Source organism: Triticum dicoccoides, chromosome 7A (assembly GCF_002162155.2).
Source record: "Triticum dicoccoides isolate Atlit2015 ecotype Zavitan chromosome 7A, WEW_v2.0, whole genome shotgun sequence".
Lineage (NCBI taxonomy): Eukaryota > Viridiplantae > Streptophyta > Magnoliopsida > Poales > Poaceae > Triticum > Triticum dicoccoides.
The window spans coordinates 46,388,721-46,396,905 of NC_041392.1; positions in this window are offsets into that span (position 1 = coordinate 46,388,721).

The following is an 8,185-nucleotide window of genomic DNA, read 5'->3' on the forward strand; positions in this document are numbered from 1 at the left end:
GACTGGTCAATCGACCAGTTGACCTGATGACATCACTCTGATGTCATGCTTGCGTCATCGTTCACTATTCTGGATAATGTTGGTTTTAAATAAATAATTAAAATCAGAAAATGATTAAAACTTTAGAAAATCATATAAAATAAACCGTACCTCAGATAAAAATGTTTTCTACATGAAAGTTGCTCAGAACGACGAGACGAGCCCACAGACACAGCCCGTTCATTCGCCACACATCCCTAGCATAGCGAACACACAACTTTCCTCCTCTGATTCATCTGTCCGAAAATGAGAAACACCGGGGATATTTTCCTGGATGTTTCGCCCCTTCACCGGAATCACCCCATACCGCGTTAGGGCACACCTAGCACCGCTACTTGTCATGTCATGCATCATTATGCATCTGTTTGCATTGTATTCATTGTTTCTTCCCCCTCTTCTCTCCGGTAGACTACGAGACTGACGCCGCCGCTGGTGTCCCGGTCGACTACATTGTTGACGACCCCTCCTTCTTGCCAGAGCAAACAGGCAAGCCCTCCCCCCTTGATCACCAGATATCTCCTACTCTCTCTCTACTGCTTGCATTAGAGTAGTGTAGCATGTTATTGCTTTCCGTAAATCCTATCCTGATGGATAGCTTGTCATTGTTGCTACAGTTATTGATACCTTACCTGCACTCCTAAATGCTTAGTATAGGATGCTAGTTTATCATCAGTGGCCCTACATTCTTGTCCGTCTGCCATGCTATACCATCGGGCCGTGATCACTCGGGAGGTGATCACGGGTATATACTTTTATACATATACATGATATATGTGGTGACTAAAGTTGGGTCAGCTCATAGAGTACCCGCGAGTGATTCACGAATTGGGTCCGAAAGGACGTTTGTCCTGACGGCCCTCTGAGTGAACCTTTGTGGCGGAGCGACAAGGTAGGTTGTTGATACGTCTCCAACGTATCTATAATTTTTGATTGTTCCATGCTATTATATTATCAACTTTGGATGTTTTATATGCATTTATATGCTATTTTATATGGTTTTTGGGACTAACCTATTAACCTAGAGCCCAGTGCCAATTTCTGTTTTTTCTTGTTTTAGAGTACCGCAGAAAAGGAAAATCAAACGGAGTCCAATTGAGCTGAAACTTCACGGAACTTATTTTTGGACCAAAAGAAGCCCACGGAGTATCGGAGTTGGACCAGGAGAGTCCCGGCCTGCCCACGAGGGTGGGGGGCGCGCCCCCCTGCCTCGTCGACAGCCCGGAGGTCCACCGATGTACTTCTTCCTCACATATATACCCATATACCCTAAAAACTTCGGGGAGCACAATAGATCGGGAGTTCCGCCGCCAGAAGCCTCCGTAGCCACCGAAAGCCAATCTAGACCCGTTCCGGCACCCTGCCGGAGGGGGAATCCCTCTCCGGTGGCCATCTTCATCATCCCGGCGCTCTCCATGACGAGGAGGGAGTAGTTCTCCCTCGGGGCTGAGGATATGTACCAGTAGCTATGTGTTTGATCTCTCTCTCTCTCTCTCTCTCTCTCTCTCTCTCTCTCTCTCTCTCGTGTTCTTGAGGTGATAGGATCTTGATGTATCGCGAGCTTTGCTATTATAGTTGGATCTTATGATGTTTCTCCCCCTCTACTCTCTTATAATGGATTGAGTTTTCCCTTTGAAGTTATCTTATCGGATTGAGTCTTTAAGGATTTGAGAACACTTGATGTATGTCTTGTGTGGGATACCCGTGGTGACAATGGGGTATTCTATTGATCCACTTGATGTATGTTTTGGTGATCAACTTGCGGGTTCCGCCCATGAACCTATGCATAGGGGTTGGCACACGTTTTCGTCTTGACTCTCCGGTAGAATCTTTGGGGCACTCTTTGAAGTACTTTGTGTTGGTTTGAATAGATGAATCTGAGATTGTGTGATGCATATCGTATAATCATACCCACGGATACTTGAGGTGACATTGGAGTATCTAGGTGACATTAGGGTTTTGGTTGATTTGTGTCTTAAGGTGTTATTCTAGTATGAATTCTAGGGCTGTTTGTGACACTTATAGGAATAGCCCAACGGATTGATTGGAAAGAATAACTTTGAGGTGGTTTCGTACCCTACCATAATCTCTTCGTTTGTTCTCCGCTATTAGTGACTTTGGAGTGACTCTTTGTTGCATGTTGAGGGATAGTTATATGATCCAATTATGTTATTATTGTTGTGGGAACTTGCACTAGTGAAAGTATGAACCCTAGGCCTTGTTTCAACGCATTGCAATACCGTTTACGCTCACTTTTATCATTAGTTACCTTGCTGTTTTTATATTTTCAGATTACAAAAACCTTTATCTACTATCCATATACCACTTGTATCACCATCTCTTCGCCGAACTAGTGCACCTATACAATTTACCATTGTATTGGGTGTGTTGGGGACACACAAGACTCTTTGTTATTTGGTTGCAGGGTTGCTTGAGAGAGACCATCTTCATCCTACGCCTCCTACAGATTGATAAACCTTAGGTCATCCACTTGAGGGAAATTTTCTACTGTCCTACAAACCTCTGCACTTGGAGGCCCAACAACGTCTACAAGAAGAAGGTTGTGTAGTAGACATCAAGCTCTTTTCTAGCGCCATTGCCGGGGAGGTTAGCGCTTGAAGGTATATCTTTAGATCTTGCAATCGAATCTTTTTGTTTCTTGTTTTAGCACTAGTTTAGTTTATAAAAGAAAACTACAGAAAAATATGGAATTGGGTTTGCCTCATACGCTTCATCTTTTTAATATCCTTCGTGAGTATGACGGAAAGGAAAATTGTGCCAAAGTGTTATAATAAGAATGCATTAAAATGTTTGGCACTAAATCTTTGAATGATGAGCATGATTGCAATGTTGTTAGTATGAACTCCTTGAATATCCATAGTACTAATGATGATTGCACTAGTTATGATGAAAATGTCTCCTATAAACATGTCAATTTTTGTGGAGTGCATTGGTTTGCAAGTACACACCAAATAGGGAAGATAGATATTGCAAGAGGCATAAGTACTTAGAAACTAAATGGTTGCAAGAAAGGCTAGATGTTTGTGCTGAAAATTTAAATTTTCTTGGCCATACTTGTGAGTTTTGCAATGAACGTGGTCATTTAACCATCCGATGCAAATTGTTTCATGATCTAATCGTTTCCAAAAATTGTGATGACTTGATTTCTCTTGCACATCATAATGAACTTAGTTTGCTTATGGGTTACGAAGAAATGAAACATATAACTAACTATCTTCCATTATTTTCCCGTGATAAACTTCTTGGCTTTGATCTAGAGGAAATTTATATGTATTGTGCGGTGAATTGCATTGAAAAACCTTATATTGCCAATTACATAAAGAAAAGAAAACAAATAGAAGATGAAGAGAATACTAATGAAAGGGAAGAGACTTCCCAATATCCTCCTATTATTTCTTATGATGAATCAGGTAACGAGGAGGAGCCTTCTATTCAACCGATCTCATTAATAAGGAGCTCCAAAAAGAGGATTGAACCCACACATGATGTGGTGAAGAAGAAGAAAAAAAAAGGACGAGAGGTAAAAAGATATCTCTCCCAAATAATGCTGCTCCTATTACCGTTGTGCCTCATGAAAATATAATTGTGGAAGATGATGCACTTGATGATGATCTCGTTATGCCTATTGCTTGTTGTGATGATTATGATTGGGAAGATAATGATACTTCTTATGATCTTGAAAATCTTTTTGGCACTTGCTTGGAAGAATATGATAATTGCTATACTATTGGTGCTATCCATACTATTAATGATGAAAGTGATTATGCTTATGATATGAAAAGGCCCAAGCTTGGGGATGCTATGTTTGATGAAGATGATGTTTTTGAGAATATATTTGCTGCAATTAATGTTAGTCCCAAGCTGGGGGAAGCTATGTTTAATGAATATGATATTTGTAGTCTCCCAAGTTTTGATATGCAAATTTATTATGATGATAGCATGCCTCCTACTTATGATGATTATATTGATGAACATGGGTTTGGAAGAGTGTCAACTTTAGGAAGTACTGATCCCACTATTTTGGAGGATGTTGAATCTTATTATGATAATTATGAAAGTGGATTTGGAGAGGTCATGACTTTATTTAGTGACGATTCCACTATCTTGGAAGAGGTTTCAATCGATTATGATGAGAACAAAGTTGCTACTTATGATAATTACTGTGATGATACATATGCTATAAAAAGTAGTGATGATTATATTTATAAAACTTGTCATGATTATGTTTACCCTTTTTCTGAATATTACTCTTTTAATATGGAAACAATTTATAGTATTCGAGTCTCTTATGATACTCCCACTATTCCGATTGAGAGGAATTTTGCTTATGTAGAGAGTAGTAAATTTTCTATGCTTGTAGATCATGAAAATAATGCTTTAGGTTCTGGTTATATTGTTGAATTTATTCATTATGCTACTGAAAATTATTATGAGGGAGGAACATATGCTTGTAGGAATTGCAATAATATCAAGTTTCCTCTCTATGTGCTTAAAATTTTGAAGTTTTGCTTGCTTTACCTTCCTATGCAAGTTGATTCTTGTTCCCATAAGTTGTTTGATCATAAAATCCCTATGCATAGGAAGTGTGTTAGGCTTAAATGTTCTAGTCATATTCTTCATGATGCCCTCTTTATGTTACAATTCTTATCTTTTATGTGAGCATCATTGAAATCATCATGCCTAGCTAGGGGCGTTAAACGATAGCGCTTGTTGGGAGGCAACCCAACTTTATTTTTGTTACTGTTTAGTAATAAATAATTTATCTAGACTCTGTTATGTTTGTGTTTTTTGTGTTTAATTAGTGTTTGTGCCAAGTAGAACCTTTGGGAAGACTTGGGGAAAGTCTTTGCGATCATGCTGTAAAAAAAGAGAAACTTTAGCGCTCACGAGAATTGCTGCCAGTTTTTATTGGAGAGTGCTATTGAGTTAATTATTTTTGCAGATGATTAATAGGAAAATTACTCAGGTCCACCTATTTATTTGAGAATTTTATGAGTTCCAGAAGTATACGTTTGATACAGATTACTACAGACTGTTCTGTTTTTCACAGATTCTGTTTTCTATGTGTTGTTTGCTTATTTTGATGAATCTATGAGTAGTATCGGAGGGTATAAATCATAGAGAAGTTGGAATACAGTAGATATTACACCAATATGAATTTATAATGAGTTCACAACAGTACCTAAGTGGTGATTTATTTTCTTATACTAACGGAGCTTACGAGTTTTCTGTTAAGTTTTGTGTTGTGAAGTTTTCAAGTTTTGGGTAAAGATTCGATGGACTATGGAATAAGGAGTGGCAAGAGCCTAAGCTTGGGGATGCCCAAGGCACCCCAAGGTAATATTCAAGGACAACCAAGAGCCTAAGCTTGGGGATGCCCCGGAAGGCATCCCCTCTTTCGTCTTCGTTCATCGGTAACTTTACTTGGAGCTATATTTTTATTCACCACATGATATGTGTTTTGCTTGGAGCGTGATTTTATTTTCTTTTGTTTTGCTTGCTGTTTGAATAAAATACCAAGATCTGAAATTCTTAAATGTTATAAAGTCTTCACATAGTTGCATAATTATTTGACTACTCATTGATCTTCACTTATATCCTTCGGAGGAGTTTGTTGTTGCTCTAGTGCTTCACTTATATCTTTTTAGAGCACGGTGGTGGTTTTATTTTATAGACATAGATGAACTCTCGTGCTTCACTTATATTATTTTGTGAGTCTTTAGAACAGCATGGTAGTTTGCTTTGGTTATGAAACTAGTCCTAATATGATGGGCATCCAAGAGGGATATAATAAAAACTTTCATATGAAGTGCATTGAATACTAAGAGAAGTTTGATACTTGATAATTGTTTTGATATATGGAGATGGTGATATTAGAGCCATGCTAGTTGAGTAGTTGTGAATTTGAGAAATGCTTGTGTTAAAGTTTGTGATTCCCGTAGCATGCACGTATGGCGAACCGTTATGTTAAGAAGTCGGAGCATGATTTATTTATTGATTGTCCTCCTTATGAGTGGCGGTCAGGGACGAGCGATGGTCTTTTCCTACCAATCTATCCACCTAGGAGCATGCACGTAGTACTTTGCTTCGATAACTAATAGATTTTTGCAATAAGTATGTGAGTTCTTTATGACAAATGTTGAGTCCATGGATTATACACACTCTCAACCTTCCACCATTGCTAGCCTCTCTAATACCGCGCACCTTTCGCCGGTATCATGCACCCACCATATACCTTCCTCAAAACAGCCACCATACCTACCTATCATGGCATTTCCATAGCCATTCCGAGATATATTGCCATGCAACTTTCCACCGTTCTGTTTACTATGGCACGCTCCATCATTGTCATATTGCTTTGCATGATCATGTAGTTGACATTGTATTTGTGGCAAAGCCACCGTTCATAATTCTTTCATACATGTCACTCATGCATCATTGCACATCCCGGTACACCGCCGGAGGCATTCATGTAGAGTCATACTTTGTTCTAGTATCGAGTTGTAAATAAATAGAAGTGTGATGATCATCATTTATAGAGCATTGTCCCAAAAAAAGAAAAAAGGCAAAAAAAAGAGAAAGGCCAATCAAATAAAAAAAAGAAAGGCAAAAAAAGGGACAATGCTACTATCCTTTTACCACACTTGTGCTTCAAAGTAGCACCATGATCTTCACGATAGAGGTCTCTTATGTTGTCACTTTCATATACTAGTGGGAAATTTTCATTATAGAACTTGGCTTGTATATTCCAACAATGGACCTCCTCAAGTGCCCTAGGTCTTCGTGAGCAAGCAAGTTGGATGCATGCCCACTTAGTTTCTTTTGTTGAGCTTTCATACACTTATAGCTCTAGTGCATCCGTTACATGGCAATCCCTACTCACTCATATTGATATCTATTGATGGGCATCTCCATAGCTCGTTGATACGCTTAGTTGATGTGAGACTATCTTCTCCTTTTTTTGTCTTCTCCACAACCACCATTCTATTCCACCTATAATGCTATGTCCATGGCTCACGCTCATATATTGCGTGAAGATTGAAAAAGTTTGAGAACATCAAAAGTATGAAACAATTGCTTGGCTTGTCATCGGGGTTGTGCATGATTTAAATATGTTGTGTGGTGAAGATGGAGCATAGCCAGACTATATGATTTTGTAGGGATAGTTTTCTTTGGCCATGTTATTTTGAGAAGACATGATTGCTTTGTTAGTATGTGTCGGTGTCAAAACCGGCGGATCTCGGGTAGGGGGTCCCAAACTGTGCGTCTAGGCCGGATGGTAACAGGAGGCAAGGAACACGATGTTTTACCCAGGTTCGGGCCCTCTTGATGGAGGTAAAACCCTATGTCCTGCTTGATTAATATTGATGATATGGGTAGTACAAGAGTAGATCTACCACGAGATCAAGGAGGCTAAACCCTAAAAGCTAGCCTATGGTATGATTGTTGTTATGTATGTTCTATCGACTAGCCTGGCCTCGGTTTATATAGTGCACCAGAGGCCTAGGATAACATGAGTCCTAGCCGAATACGCCGGTGGGGTGGAGTCCTTGTCTTGATCGCCAAGTCTTGTGGAATCTTCCTTGTATGCGGCAGCTGTCCGAACTGGCCCATGAGTATGCGGCCATGGGGGTCCTCGGCCCAATCCAACTGATCGGGAGACGATGTGATGAGTACCCCCTAGTCCAGGACACCGTCAGTAGCCCCCTGAACCGGTCTTCAAGTTAGGGACGCTCCTCGATTCTTTCGAACTGTTCTTCATCTTCGGTCGACGGTCTTGAAAACTGGTTCAACAAATCTTCTCATCTTCGATCTTGAGGATCGCCGAAATGCATTCGGCGAGTTTACATGTTGGGTATCCGAGGAGCCCCTTTAAGTTTCCGGCCTTTATCAATGCCTTGTTATTTTTATGCCATACCTCGGGTTTGAAGTTGTTCCCGGGAGGCAGTGTCCTCTTGCGTCCAAGCTCTAACGCCGGACTGCATTCGAGGTATCTTTTGCGGCCGAGCACCAATGCCGGACCGCTTCCGAGCTCCAACGCCGGAATGTATCCGAGCTCCAACGCCGGACTGTATCCGAGCTCCAATGCCGGACAGTGTCCCAGCTCCAACGCCGGACTATATCTGAG